Source organism: Bos javanicus, chromosome 16 (assembly GCF_032452875.1).
Source record: "Bos javanicus breed banteng chromosome 16, ARS-OSU_banteng_1.0, whole genome shotgun sequence".
Lineage (NCBI taxonomy): Eukaryota > Metazoa > Chordata > Mammalia > Artiodactyla > Bovidae > Bos > Bos javanicus.
This window is the reverse complement of record NC_083883.1, coordinates 76,872,707-76,888,021: the sequence shown is the minus strand read 5'-3', so window position 1 is coordinate 76,888,021 and position 15,315 is coordinate 76,872,707. Positions and strand designations below refer to the sequence as shown.

The 15,315-nt window shown below is 39.5% G+C and overlaps 1 non-coding gene across 1 annotated transcript; it reads right to left on the bottom strand.

Annotated features, from left to right (window-relative positions):
- Positions 1 to 11,475: 11,475 nt before the first annotated feature.
- TRNAC-ACA (transfer RNA cysteine (anticodon ACA)) lies at positions 11,476 to 11,547 on the bottom strand. Its single transcript has one exon. It is a non-coding gene; the product is annotated as a tRNA-Cys (tRNA).
- Between the last annotated feature and the right edge of the window lie 3,768 nt (positions 11,548 to 15,315).

The window sequence follows — 15,315 nt, the reverse complement described above, 5'->3', positions numbered from 1 at the left end:
ACACACTCATATATTGGTTGTTTTCTAGAAGAATATCCTTTACTCTGTGGTTGCTGCTCTGCGACCCTTCAGTCGTGTCTGACTCTGTGCGACCCCATAGACGGCAGCCCACCAGGCTCCCCAGTCCCTGGGATTCTCCAGGCAAGAACTTACTCCGTATTTAATGTAGAAATAATTTAAATATACTATACCACATCACCAGACAAATGTTTCATTCTTATTCAAAACATGTATGATTTTTTCAATGGGAAAAAATGTGAATCACTGATTGTAAAATTATTATTTTTCAGAAAGAACTGAAAGGCTGAGCACTCTCTATGATTTTCACTATAGTCTGAAAAGCATACAAGCTGACACCAACAGGATGTAAGAGGTATGCTTTGACTCCAAAACTGAACTCATCCCACGATATTCTATGCCACTCCCACGGTTACCGACCCCTTGCTTCTCATGAATCAACAGCACACTATCAAAACCAGGAGCAGGGATCACCTAAAACTGAGGTCTTTTTCTTAACCGTCATCTCTCCTTGAAATGCCTCCCTCCTTTGCTTTCTTCTCTCTGCTGCAATGTGACCTCTAAAAATCTCCTTTATTTTCCCGATCCTTCTCTAGCCTTGCCTTACACACCGTACACAGTAGGCAAAATGAAAGCCTGATAACCCAACTTGACCACCTTCCATCCCAGCACACTCTAGAGGATTTACAAGTCTCTTCCTTGCAGATGGCCATGCTAAGCAATAAAATTTTCACTCCACGTTACTACTTTGCCAAACAAACATCTGATGTCCTTGACAAATCAACTTAAAGCTTTCTGGCAGAAGAAAGCAAACCCGATCTCTGTTACCTGAGGCTCTTACAGCACAGGGCCTAATTCTGACACCCTCCATCTCCTCCCTGCTTCTTTCATCTTGTCTCATATCAGAAACCCTTCTAGAACCAGCGTAGGCACTGAGCTGTCAAGTATGCTTTGTTCTCACCCCTCTTGAATACCTTCCTCAACCTAATTCAGTGTGTTGCAGGTTCCAGGTTTAATTTCTACTTCTTCAAAGTGTTTTGTTTAATCCACTTGTTTTACTTATTACAAATATTTCTACTTTATTTTACTCAGTTCTTAATTTTTTTCATCCTTTAAAAACGTAACCCCCATTCCCTCAACTTTTTTTTCACTTAAAGGTGGTTGATTTACAACACTGTGCTAGTTTCAGGTGTAAAGAATAGTGATTCAGTGTTTTTACATATTATATTCCTTTATAGGTCACTAGAAGATAATGGGTAGAATTCTCTGCGCTATACAGTGTATCCTTGTTGCTTACCTACTTTATATAGAGTATCTTGTATCTGTTAATTCCATACCACTAATTTGTCCCTTCAGGGGTGAAGAATCTGCCGTCCTGTGTAGGAAATGCAGGTTGGATCCCTGGCTGGTAAGCTAAGATCTCATATGCCTCAGGGCAACTAGAGAAGCTCTCACACCACAGCGAAGATCCCTCTGTTGCAACTAAGACCCCATTCAGCCAAATAAATAAACTTTTAGGGGAAAAACGGGATGCTTTCCTGGTGGCTCAGACTGTAAGAATCTTCCTGCAATGCAAAAGACCCTGGTTCATCCCTGCATTGGGGAGATCCCCTGGAGAAGGGTATTGTGACCCACTCCAGTACTCTCGCCTGGAAAATCCCATGGACGGAGGAGCCTGGTAGGCTGCAGTCCATGGGGTCGATAAAAGTCGGACACGACTGAGCGACTTCACTTTCACTCTTCACTTTCATGCATTGGAGAAGGAAATGGCAACCCACTCCAGTGTTCTTGCCTGGACAATCCCAAGGACGGGGGAGCCTGATGGGCTGCCGTCTATGGGGTTGCACAGAGTCGGACACGACTGAAGCAACTTAGCAGCAGCAGCAGCAGCAGCAGAGCCATTAACACTCTTCTCCTTCCTTTCACCCTTTACCCTTTAGTAAGCACAGATTTGTTTTCTATATCTGTGAGGCTGCTTCTGTTTTGTATGAGTTTTCAGATTCCATATATAACTGGTATCATACAATAGTTGTTTTTTTCTGACATTTTACCAAGTATAATATTCTCCAGGTCCATTCACGTTGCTGCAAATGGCCGTATTTCATCCTTTTACGGCTGAATAATATTCCATTCTGTATGTGTACTTCCTCTCCTGAATCCAGTCATCTGTTGATGAGCATTTGGGTTGCTTCCGTGTTTTGGCTATTATAAACAGTGCTGCTGTGAACATTGGGGTTCATGAATCTTATCCAATTATTGTTTTCATTTTTTTCTGGATATATATATATATCCATCACTGGATAATACAGTAGTTCTATTTTTAGTTTATTAGGGTACCTCCATACTATTTCACATAGTAGCTGTACCATTTCCATAACCACTCCAGTATTCTTGCCTAGAGAATTCCATGGACAGAGGAGCCTGGTGGGCTACAGTCCATGGGGTCGCAAAGAATTGGATACAACTGAGCAACTATCACACAACAATTTACAAACATTTCATTTCCTCCGTATCCTATCCAACATTTGTTATTTGCAGACTTTTTGATGACAGCCATCTGATAGGTGTGAGATGATACCTCATTATGGTTTTGATTTTCATTTCTCTAATAATTAGTGAAGCTGAGCATTTTACATGTGCCTGTGAACCACCTGTATGTCTTCTGTGGAAAAATGTCTATTCAAGTCTTCTGTCCATTTCTCAATTGGATCATTTGTTTTTTGATTCTGAATTGTATGAGTTGTTTGTATATGTGGAAATTAACCCCAGTGAGTTGAATCATTTGCAAATATTTTTTCCTGTTCCTCGTTGATGGTTTTCTTTCTTTGCTGTGCAAAAGCTGTGAAGTCGATCATTATAGGTCCCACTTGTTTATTTTTTATTTCTTTTGCCTTAGGAGACTGATGAAGAGGAAAATATTGCCGTGATTTATGTCAGAGTGTTTCCCCTATGTTTTCTTCTAAGAGTTTCATGGCTTCATGTTTTACATTTAGGTCTTTAAACTATTTTGAGTTTATGTTTGTATATTATGTGAGAGAATGTCCAAAGAGATTCTTATTTTTTACTTCCCTCTCCCACATTTTGTGTTTTTGATGTCATTTTGCATCTTCAAGCTTATCACTTTACTGTTCATTGTAGTTATAGTTGCTTTTACAACTTTGTTTTCTTTTTTGAAATCTACATACTGGATTATTTAAATGATCTTCAATCCTTCTATGTATTTGCCTTTCTGTTGGGATTTTCCTTTTCCTATAGATTTTTGCTTCTTTTCCATTTAAAGGAAACCTAAAGCAATCTTGAAAAAGAACAAAGCTGGAGGCATCATACTTCCTGATTTCAAAGCAACATAGTATTGGCATGACACTGATCAATGGAATAGAATCAAGTGCCCAAAGTAATCCTGTGCATATATAGTCAATTAACTGACAAATGAGCAAGATATACAATGGGGGAAAGACATCTTTTCAGTAAACCTGTTGGGAAAGCTGGACAGCGCCATGCCAAAGAATGAGACTGGACCCCTTTTCTTACACCATGCACAAAAATCAACTCAAAAATAGATTAAAAACTTAAATGTAAGACCTGAGACCATAAAACATTTAGAAGAAAACAGCTGGCAAACTCCTTGGCATTGCTATCAGCAATGATTTTTTGGATTTAATAAAAGCAAAAATTAACATGTGGAACTATATCAAATTAAAAGCTTCTACATAGCAAAAGAAACCATCAGGAAACTGAATAGTCAACCTTCAGGATGGGAGAAAATATTTGCAAACCACTTACCTAATAAGGGGTTAATATCCAAAATATACAAGTAACTCATACGATTCAACAACAAATAACCCAATGGAAAACACGGGCAAAGGACCTATACAGACAGTTTTTCAAAGACATACAAATGGCCAACAAGTACATGGAAGGTTGCTCAACATCACTAATCCTCAGGGAAATGCAAATCAGAACCACAACGAGATGTCACTTCTCATCCACTAGGACGCTCATCATCAAAAAGACAACAGATAACAATGTTGGTGAGGATGTGGAGGAAACGAAATCTTTGTACACTGTTAGCGGAAATATAAACTGATACAACCACTGTCAAAAACAGCTTGGAGGTCCCTCGAGAAATTAAAAACAGAAGTGCCATATGATATAACAACCCCACTTTTGAGAATATATCCATAGAAAGTGAAACCATTATCTCAAAGTGATATATGCACTCCTGTGTTCACTGCAATATTCAAAATAGCCAAATTATGGAAACAACCTCAGTATCTGTAAACAGATGAATGCGTAAAGAAAATTTTATATTTCTTTATATATACTATTCAGCCTTAAGTAAAAGAAGGAAATTCTGCCTTTTGCAACCTAAAGGCATCATGCTAAGTGAAATAAGCCAGACACATATACAAAGACAAATATGAATACTATCAATATATATTACCATTTACATGTGGAATCAAAAAAAAAAAAAAAGAAGGTCAAACTCATAGAAACGGAGAGTACAAAAGCAGTTGCCAGGGCCTGGGAGGTAGGGGAAGTAGGGAGAGACTGACAAAGGGCACAGACTTTCAGTTATCAGGTTAATAAGGTCTGACGCTCTAATACACAGCATGGTGATGATAACAACATAGATGATTGAAATTTGCTCAAAGAGTAGAACTTAAATGTTTTCACTAAAAAATGTAATGTGAGGTGATGGATGTGTTAAAAATATGTGACATGATGGATGTGTTATTTAACTTGATGGTGTATTAACTTATAATGTGTATGTATGTCAAGTCATCACATTGTACACTTTAAATATATTACAATATTATTGTCAATTATACCTTAATAAAGTTGAAAAAAAATTTTTCTAGGTAGCAGAGAAGTCCCCAAGACTATGTTAAGTTTTTATAGTCCTTGTGTTTTCATAAGGTGACAATGACAAAGCTTTCTTATTCCTTGCTCAGCATATGTGACACTCTTCAACTTTGGAGTCTGAAGTCTAAGAGCCTGTAAGCACTATGACATTATCTGACACATTTTATTTATGGTACTTTTTTAAAAACTTATTTTCCTCATTAAAAAGTGTTGTTGTTGTTCAGTTGCTCAGTCATGTCCAACTCTTTGTGACCCCATGGATGGCAGCACACCAGGCTTCCCTGTCTCCCAGAGTTTGCTCCAACTCATGTCCATTGAGTCAATGATGCCAAAAATACATGTTTATAATAGAAGAATTGAAATTTTTGTTTTAATTGAAGAAAAAAAAATCTTATATCACCCCACAACCTGGAGAAAATTTCTATTAATGTTTTGATGCAATGCTTTCCAAACTTCACTCAGTATAACTTTTTTACACATGACCATACCAAGTGAACAAAAAGCACTCTTTTACACATAAAAATTATGTAAGCATTTTCTATGCTGTTACAATTACAAAATGAATATACGATTTTTATTGAATGTAATTCATATAAAATAAAATTTAACCTTTTAAACCATACAATTCAGTGGTCTTTCAATTCCTGGGTTGGAAAGATCCACTGGAGAAGGAATAGTAAGTTACCCACTCCAGTATTCTTGGGCTTCCCTTGTGGCTCAGCTGGTAAAGAATCTGCCTGCAATGCGGGAGACCTGGGTTTGATCCCTGGGTTGGGAAGATCCCCCGGAGAAGGGAAAGGCTGCTGCTGCTGCTGCTAAGTCGCTTCAGTCGTGTCCGACTCTGTGCGACCCCAGAGACGGCAGCCCACCAGGCTCCCCTGTCCCTGGGATTCTCAAGGCAAGAACACTGGAGTGGGTTGCCATTTTCTTCTCCAATGCATAAGAGTGAAAAGTGAAAGTGAAGTCCCTCTGTCGTCTCTGACTCTCAGCGACCCAAGGCTACCCACTCAGTATTCCGGCCTGGAGAATTCCAAGCGGTTGCAAAGAGTCAAACACAACTGAGCGACTTTCACTTTCACTTAGCGTATTCACAAAGTTGCACAAGTAAAATTACAATCTAATATTAGAACAATTTCATTACCCCAAAGAAAATCTGTACCCATCAGCAGTCATTCCTCCACTCCCCTTTTCCCTAGACCCTTACAACTACTAATCTACTTTGTTTTTGTGAGTTTCACTATTAATTTTATATAAATGGAATCATACACTACGTGGTCATTTACATTTCACATTTTTTCACTTAGAAATTTTTCAAGACTCATCTATGTTGTAGCATGTATCAGTACTTTAATACCTTTCCTGATAGAACATTAAATTCTATCAATAAGCCAAATTTTAATATCTATCAGCATGGACATCTGGGTTGCTTCCACCTTTTGGCGATTATGAATAATACTGCCATAAACATTTGTGTACAAGTTTTTGCGTGAAAATGGGTTTTTAGTTTTCTTAAGTATGGTTAGATAGCATCACCGACTCAATGGATATGAATTTGAGCAAACTCCAGCAGACAGTGAAGGAAGGACAGGAAAGCCTGGCGTGTTGCTGTCCAAGGGGTTGCAAAGAGTCAGACACAACGTTGAGAATGAACAGGAATAAACCTAGGAGTGGAATTGCTAGGTCACATGGTAACTCTCGGAGAAGGCGATGGTACCCCACTCCAGTACTCATGCCTGGCAAATCCCATGGATGGAAGAGCCTGGTAGGCTGCAGTCCATAGGGTCACTAGGAGTCGGACACGACTGAGCGGCTTCACTTTCACTTTTCACTTTCACGCATTGGAGAAGGAAATGGCAACCCACTCCAGTGTTCTTGCCTGGAGAATCCCAGGGACAGGGGAGCCTGGTGGGCTGCCGTCTCTTGGGTCGCACAGAGTCGGACAGGACTGAAGCAACTTAGCAGCAGCAGCAGCAGCATGGTAACTCTTGTATTGTAACTCTTGTTTCTCTTTTTGAGAAACTGACAAAACATTTTCCAAAGCAGGTGCACTTCATGTTCCCACCAGCAGTGTATGAGGGTCTCAACTTCTCCACAGCCTTGCCAGTGTTTGTTATCTATCTTTTTAATAATGACCATCCTAGTTGGTGTGATGCGGTAGGTATGTAACTGTGGTTTCAATTTACATTTCTATACAGACTGTGACATTGAACAACTTTTCATGTGTTTATTGGCCTTTATATATCTTCTTTGGAAAAATGTCTATTCAAATCCAATGTCCATTTTAAAAACTGGATTATTTTTTGATTCATAAAATTTTTAAATAGAATCTAGATACTAGATCACCAGATTTATCATGTGCAAGTATTTTCTCCCATCCTTAGGTTGTCTTTTCACTTTCCTGATAGTGTCCTTTCTTTCTGGTACTTTTACAAGACAGAGAGCTTGTCACTTTCCAACCATCGTTTTCTTACTTTTTAAAAATCTCTATTTTTCCCTTCAGAAACTAACAGGGAGCCAGCCTGCAAATCTGAGTGCCAGCCCAGCATCACATGCAGAATTTTGAAGGGGAGACTTGAAGTTAATACACAATAACTTAACAAATGGCACACAGGAAGGTAAGAGTTCCTTATCAACTGTATACTGCTTTTTTTTTAACAACAAAAAAAATAACTTTAGGGTTTAAAAAAAAATAAGTGGTATGGTCCAGGGGTTAAGAATCCATCTTCCAATGCAAGGGACATGGGTTCAATCCCTGGTTGGGAAACTAAGATCCCACATGCCACCAGGCAACTAGGCCCCAACTACTGAGCCTAGGCGCTCTAAAGCCTGTGTGCCCCAACTAGAGGGAAGGCTCTGTGCCATGATGATGAGCCCACGTGCCATGAGGAAAGCTCCCACACACGACAACTAAGACCCAATGCAGTCAACTACTAAATAAGTAAATATAAAAAAAATAACTTTCCATTTTACTGATATCTGGTTTTGGTTGTTTCCAATCTTATAATCTCTGGAAATTTTTTTGAGGTGGGGGGCAGGTGCTAATACTTGGAATTAATGCGTAGATCAAGAATTTTCAGTTTTTCTTCTAGTGTGAGCATTTAAAGTTGCCTTCTAAATATGATTTTAGCTATATCACATTTGTTTTGATATATTTTTATTATTATCCAGTTCGAAATAAGTTGTAAATTATATTGTGATTATTTTATCTTTAGGCTGTTTCAGTTCAGTTCAGTCGCTCAGTCATGTCTGATTCTTTGCAAGCCCATGGACTGCAGCACGCCAGGCCTCCCTGTCCATCACCAACTCCCAGAACTTGCTCAAACTCATGTCCATACAGTTGGTGATGTTATCCAACCATCTCATCCTCTGTCATTCCCTTCTCCTGCCTTCAATCTTTCCCAGCATCAGGGTCTTTTCCAATGAGCTGGCTCTTCACATCAGGTGGCCAAAGTAATGGAGCTTCAGCTTCAGCATCAGTCCTTCCAATGAATATTCAGGACTCATTTCCTTTAGGATTACCTGGTTTGATCTCCTGGCAGTCCAAGAGACTCTCAAGAGTCTTCTCCAACACCACAGCTCAAAAGCATCAATTCTTGGGCGTTCAGCTTTCTTTAGGCTATTGACTCTATGCTTGTTGTTGTTGTTGTGTAGGCGCTAAGTTGTGTCCGATTCTTTTGTGACCCCATGGACTGCAGCCAGTCACAGTCTTCTGTCCATGGGATTTCCCAGGCAAGAACACTGGAGTGGGTTGCCATTTCCTTCTCCAGGGGGATCTTCCCAACCCAGGGGTGGAACCCGCATCTCCAGCATTGGCAGGTGGATTCTTTACCACTGAGCCATCCATGTATTAATGAATTTCCAAACATTTTGGGTTTTCAAGTTATCTTTTTTGTACTAATATGATAATGTTATATATATAATTAGTATATAAAATATTATATACTAGTTACTATATACTAGTATATAAAATATTATATAATAGTACATACTTTTCTTATATATGTATATAAAATAGTACATATGTATCTACATATGGATAGGTAGAAATTTATCAGTATACAAAATATACACATAATTGAGTATAGGCATACATATTTGAAATTGCTATATCTTCTTCATGGATTGAAGACTGTATTATTATTACATGGCCTTCTATCTCAAATGAATCATTTATGTCTAAGTCTACTTTGCCTGATATTAATATAGGTACAGCAATCTATCTTTGGTTAGCATTTGCATAGTGTATCATTTTCCAACTATGTACTTTTAACTTTTCTTTAAATTTAAGCCTTACTTGTCTGCAGTAATCAAGTTTTTGTAGTAATGAAGTCTGTAATAGCAAGTTTTTATCTTTTTTCATTCAGTCTGTTAATCAGTGTCTTTTTAATTGAATAATTTGGTCAATTTCCAGTTAAGTCATTAACTGGAAATTATTACATTTGACTTTAGATCTTCCATCTTACTACATTTTTCTATTTGTTTCAAATGCTGTTGCTCTTTTCCTTTTCTTCTTCTTGATTTTTCTTTCAGTGTTCAACTTCCTTACCTCTATTAGCCTACTTATTAAACATTTAATTTTGATTTTAGTAGTTACCCCAGAGGCTAAACACCCTTGAGTTATTATATATAAATTAGAACTTTTAACACATGCTGAGTCTGGAGCTAGTGAATCCTCTCAAGATTGGCTTATTTCAACTAGTTTTTATCTTGCTTCTCATTTGAAGGATTTTTTCTAGCTCAGCAGTTGTCTTCTATGAGCATCATGAAGGTGTCTTTGGGCTTCAAAAACTTACACTGGGAAGTCAGCTCTTGGTCTAATTTTGCTCCTCTCATGCCAATACTCTTTTTTCTCCTGCATGCATGCCTGCTAAGTCGATTCAGTCATGTCTGACTCTGTGCGCCCTTATGTACTGTAACCTGCCAGGCTTCTCTGTCCATGTGATTGTCCAGGCAAGAATACTGGAGTGGGTTGCCATGCCCTTGGCCAGGGGATCTTCCCAACCCAGGGATCGAACCTGCATCTCTTTTGTCTCCTGCACTGGCAGGGGGTTATTTACCACTAGTGCCACCTGTGAAGTCCCTTTTTTCTCCTATGGATGCTTTAAAATTTTTTTCCTTACTTCCAATTTTCAGCAGATTTATATGCCTAATTTTACTTTTCTGTGAACTTATCTTGCTTGGAATTCCTACTTTTTCTTGAATCTCTGGCTTGATGTTTTTCATCAATGGGAAATTCTCAGCTATTCTTTTTAAAATGCTACATCTTCCTCATTCTTATTTTCCTCTTCTGCTGCTGTGGTTCTATTAAGATTTATGTTTGGTGTTTTATGTGTTCTAAATATTTCTTTTCCTCTTTCCTGTATTACCTATTCTTGGTTTGTGTTTTATTCTGGATATTTCTTCTGATTTATCTTTTACTTCAACAGTTTCTCTTCAGTTCTTTCTAATCGTAGGTTAAACATACCCACTCTTCTTAGATTTACCTATTATGTTTTCCTGTCCTAGAATTTGTATTTTATTTCCATTTTTTTGTTTAAAATTTCAATATTCTCTGTCAATTCCTTGAACATATCACTCATAGTTTATATGCTGTTGCTGTATTGGTCTAATAACTTCATTTTCTTCATCTTCTGTGGATCTGTTTCATGTTTTGTGTCTTACATTTTTGGAAACAGCCTTTGTGTGTATAGGTGTGTGTTTGATACTGGATATTATATATTAAAACTTAACAAGTTAGGAATTCCTTGGTGGTATACGTTATGACACCACACTTTCACTGCTGAGGGCCAGGATCGATCCCTAGTCAGGGAACCAAGATCCCACAAGTCATGTTGAATGACCAAGTTAAAAAAATAATGAGCCTGGATGATGTCATCATAATCAAGACAGGATGGGTTTTGCCTCTGGCAGGCAGGTAGGCTAAAAGAAGGAGAAATTCTTCATTGTCTTTCTCAAATAAGGAATAAAAATGTTAAGAACTTTAGTGTATGAAGACTGGTCTATTTCTGGTACATTCTTACTCACAGAGTTCCAGCTGGAAACATGGGGTGTTTATTAGGGTCCTTTTTTGTGGAAGGGGTCCTTTAATTTCAACGTTTATCTCCCTGTCTCACGGCTCTGTCAAGGATCTGCTCATGTTATCAGCCTCTCAGTTGTTTTTTTCCAGTCAGTAACTGCTTTTAGGGAGAAGCTCCCCCACCAAGGCCAGATCACCTCTTTGAGCCTCTTTTTCTTGCAGTCCAGGCCCTCACAATTCCTCATATACAACCTTGTTAGCTATGCCATGCATTCAAAACAGTAGCTTTTGTCTTAAAAAAAAAAAAAAAAAAAATTGAACTAGCTGTTTACAGCAAGACAATTGGTTCCAGCTACTTAATACACCATTGCTGATACTGGAATTCCTCCATGTAAAATATTTTTAAGTTTATATAGTTGATTTAACAATTTTCTTCCCTTGAAGTGAACTGAAGTCGCTCAGTCATGTCCGACTCTTTGCAACCCCATGGACTATAGCCTATCAGGCTCCTCCATCCATGGGATTTTCCAGGCAAGAGTACTGGAGAGGGTTGCCATTTCCTTCTCCAGGGGATCTTCCCTACCCAGGGATTGAACCTGGGTCTCCTGCATTGTGGGCAGATGCTTTATCCTCTAAGCCACCAGGGAAGTTTTCTTCCCTTAATTGCTTCTAAATTCTGACTCATGCTGAGAGAGACCTTCACATTTTACTGTTATTTTGTTATACTCCTCTTATGGTTTCAATTTTTAAATTTATATTTTTTTATTCATCTGGAATTTATCTTAATTAGCTGAGGTTATATACAACTTACTTTTATTTCTGATGCCCACCTATTTTATCTATTTTCATTTATTGGACAGTCTTATATTTTTGTCACAGACTTGAAACTTTACCTTTTTAAATAGTAAATTGACCTGTGAATTTTGATCTGTGGACTTTCAACTTTTCCATTGTTTCATTGCATGTCTGTCTGTGACATGTTTTAATGACTTTAAGATTATCATGCAATACTCTGTATATATTTAAGGTATATAATTTGATCAGGTATATATTTGATCAGCTATATATATATGTATACTAGTGTATACATATATGTATGTATACACTAGTGAAATTATCGCTACAATCAAAATTTTGTGTTTTTAATCTATACAAATTCTGATGCCACCTGCTGTGACTAAGCAACAAACTGTCATTTTAATCTGTGGTTTGTAGTTTTTTGATAAATCGAATCACATAGAATATACTGATTTTGTCTTTTATTCACAGTTATTTTGAGATATCTATTTTGTTGCCTTTGGCATTAGTTTGTTCCTTCTTACTGCTAAGTAGTGAAAGCGTTAGTCACTTAGTCATGTCTCCTCTTTGCAACCCCATGGACTATAGCCTGCCAGGATCCTCTGCCCATGGAGTTTTCCCAGGCAATGAACCTAGTCTCCTGCATTGCAGGTGAATTCTTTACCATTTGAGTAGTTTGAGACTCATCTAGGTTGTTGCCTTTGGCATTACTTTGTTCCTTATTGTAGATAGTAATAGTATTCTACATATTTATCCACTTTCCTCTTATTGGACATTCAGGTTGATCCTAATTTGGGGCTATCATAAGTAAAGCTGCTATAAAATTTTGTAAGACTCTGTGTGGATATAATGCTTTGATTTCTCTTGAATAAAGACGGACTGCCTAGCCTATATGATGTGTGATTTTCCAAAATTGTTCAACTGTTTTCTAAACTGCTTATACCATTTTACATTTCAGGAAGAAGTGAATGAAGGACTTCCCTCGTGGTTCAGTGGTTATGAATCCACCTTGCAACCCAGGGGATGTGGGTTCAATCCCTGATCTGGGAACTACGATCCCACATGCTGCAGAGCAACTAAGCTTGCATGCCTCAACTACTGAGCCCTCCCACAACTAGGGAGTCCACGCACCGAAAATGAGAAAATCTTGCCTGACAAAGCAAAAATCCCAAGAGCTGCAACTAAGACCGGATGCAGCCAAATAAATACATGTATTTTTAAATTAATGAGATTTCCAGTTGATCTATCTTCATCAGTTGATACATCTATCTTCCAGCTGAAACATCTTTTTCAACACTTGATATTATCAGTCAAATGTAGTTATTGTTATGGATGTACCTTACTGTGGTTTTAATTAGAATCTCCTTTAAGATGCAATTTAAAGATAATACCTTTCACATATTTATCTCTTTTCAAGCAATGTCTGATCAAGTATTTTACTCATTTTAAATATTTTTTTTCCCTTCTCATTAGCTGTAATAGTTCTTTTTACTTGGGGGACATTATGTTTTTCAAATATATTCTCATCTGCCTTTTGATTTTCTTAAACATGTGTTTAGCTACGCTGGGTCTCAGTTGCAACATGTGGGATCCAGTTCCCTGACCAGAGTTCAAACTCCAGCCCCCTGCGTTGGGGGCACAGAGTCTTAGCCAACGGACCAACAGAGAAGTCCCTTGATTGACACCTTTACAATACGCACTCTTCTAGTCCATGAATATGACATATTTCAATTATTAGGTCTTCTTTAATGTCTCTGAACTGTGTTTTAGGGGGAGTGCTCAGGTATTTCATATTCCCAGGTATTTTATATTTCTGATGCTGTCAAATAACACCTTTTAAGTTTATTTAAAATGTTACATGCAGGGTACAGAATAGTTGTTCAATGGATATTCAATGAGTAAATGAAGAAACACATTTTCATTTTCAGAAATAAATTTGTGAAACAGCCTTTTAAAGAATGTTGAATTAAGACCATGACAGATCAGCAAAAGGAAGCTATAGGGAAGAGGTTCTAAAGAGTGTAGATTTCCTTTCTGTCTTGGCTTTCTGGCTCCGCGCTTTCCTTCGAGGCACCCACCCCACTGTTACTTCCTTTGACAAAGACTTCTGACACCTTAGGGACACGGATGTGGGTGCCACATGATTGAGGAAAATACAAAGGCATTATTTTTCATTTTCCTATTGTTCATTGCCAGTGTACTAGTTCATTGCCAGTGTACTAGTGACGGTTCTCCAGAAAAACAGAACTGACAGGATAGATAGAGGATACACTGATATTCTAAGGAATTGACTTGCATGGTTGATTCTGGGGGCTAGTAAGTCTGAAATCCATAGGACAGGCCTATGAATAGACATTTCCATAGGAAACTCAGGTAAGAGTTGATGTTCCAATCTTCAGTCCAGACACTTCACAGCATCAGGCTGAAAACCCAGGCAGAGTTTTCAGGTTGAAGTCCTGAGGAGAACAGCTTCTGCTGGAAAGCTCAGTCTTTGCTCTAAGACGTTCCACTGACTGGATAAGGTCTAACAAAGATTCTCCTTGACCAAATTTTAACCAGGCTCCTCTAAACTCCCTTCTCAGTTAGGTTCTGACTTTTGAGCTTCTGTATTTGTCTCTGCATTCCTCAGTTTAGCCGGAATACCCCACCCTCTGTATCTGATACCTGGTTCCTTAACCTCTTCCCCAACCCCATCCCACCAGGTGATGTCTGACCAATCCCACCTGCCTCCAACCAGAATCCTGTTGGGTCAGTTTAGCCAAAATCCCCCGACACCCCGCGTTATCTCTTGGCAGTTCTCCATCCACTGACATGCCCGCCACCCCCAGGCAGCTCCTGGGCTGCAAATTCCCACTATTCCTTGTCTGGAATTGAGTCCATTCTCTCCCCCACAGGACAGAACCCTACTGAACGAAGTTTGCCTTACCGTTAACAAGTGTCAGGAATAACTTTTCTGTACCAGGTCCATCCACAGGGGAACAGGGAATGGGTTCCCCGAGCTGCTCGGCGTCAGCCTCTGCCTCATTTCCCCGGTGTCTGGAAAACCACACGACTAGGACCGCCTAGTAAACGTGTAGTCTTCGGGGAAGCAATCCCGGCACCACCCGGGACTGCGCTACAAACGCACAATCCTGGGCACTGGCCCCAAAAGTTAGCCTGTGGACCTTTTCTCCTTGGTTCAGCTTTCTTTCCTGTCCTACCAGCTGTATGCTTATGTGTACAATGTTCAATGTTTCTGTGGACGGTAAGAAGTCAAACACTAATTTTAGGAGCAACTGCGTTAGCTGCGTCCTGCTGGGTTCTTCCGACGCGGGGCGGCGTAGGCGGACACGCTGTCGCCTGCCGCTGAGGGGCCGCTGCGAACCGCCCCAGGCCGGGAGAACGCTGTCCTTTCGCGCCGCGGTGCCCCCGCCCAGGCCTCCGCAACTTCGCCTCGTCTTCTCCTCCGCCGGTCCCCGCAAGGCTGTCCCCCAGGGCCAGACTGGCTCGGGCACAGCGGCCCCTGAACCGCCGCGAAAACCCGGACTAACGGACTCGGAGTGTAGTCGCTGGGGTCGCCCGGGAGCGGGGGCATCACGGAGCATGCGCGGGGAGGGTGAGCGCGCGCACATGCGCAG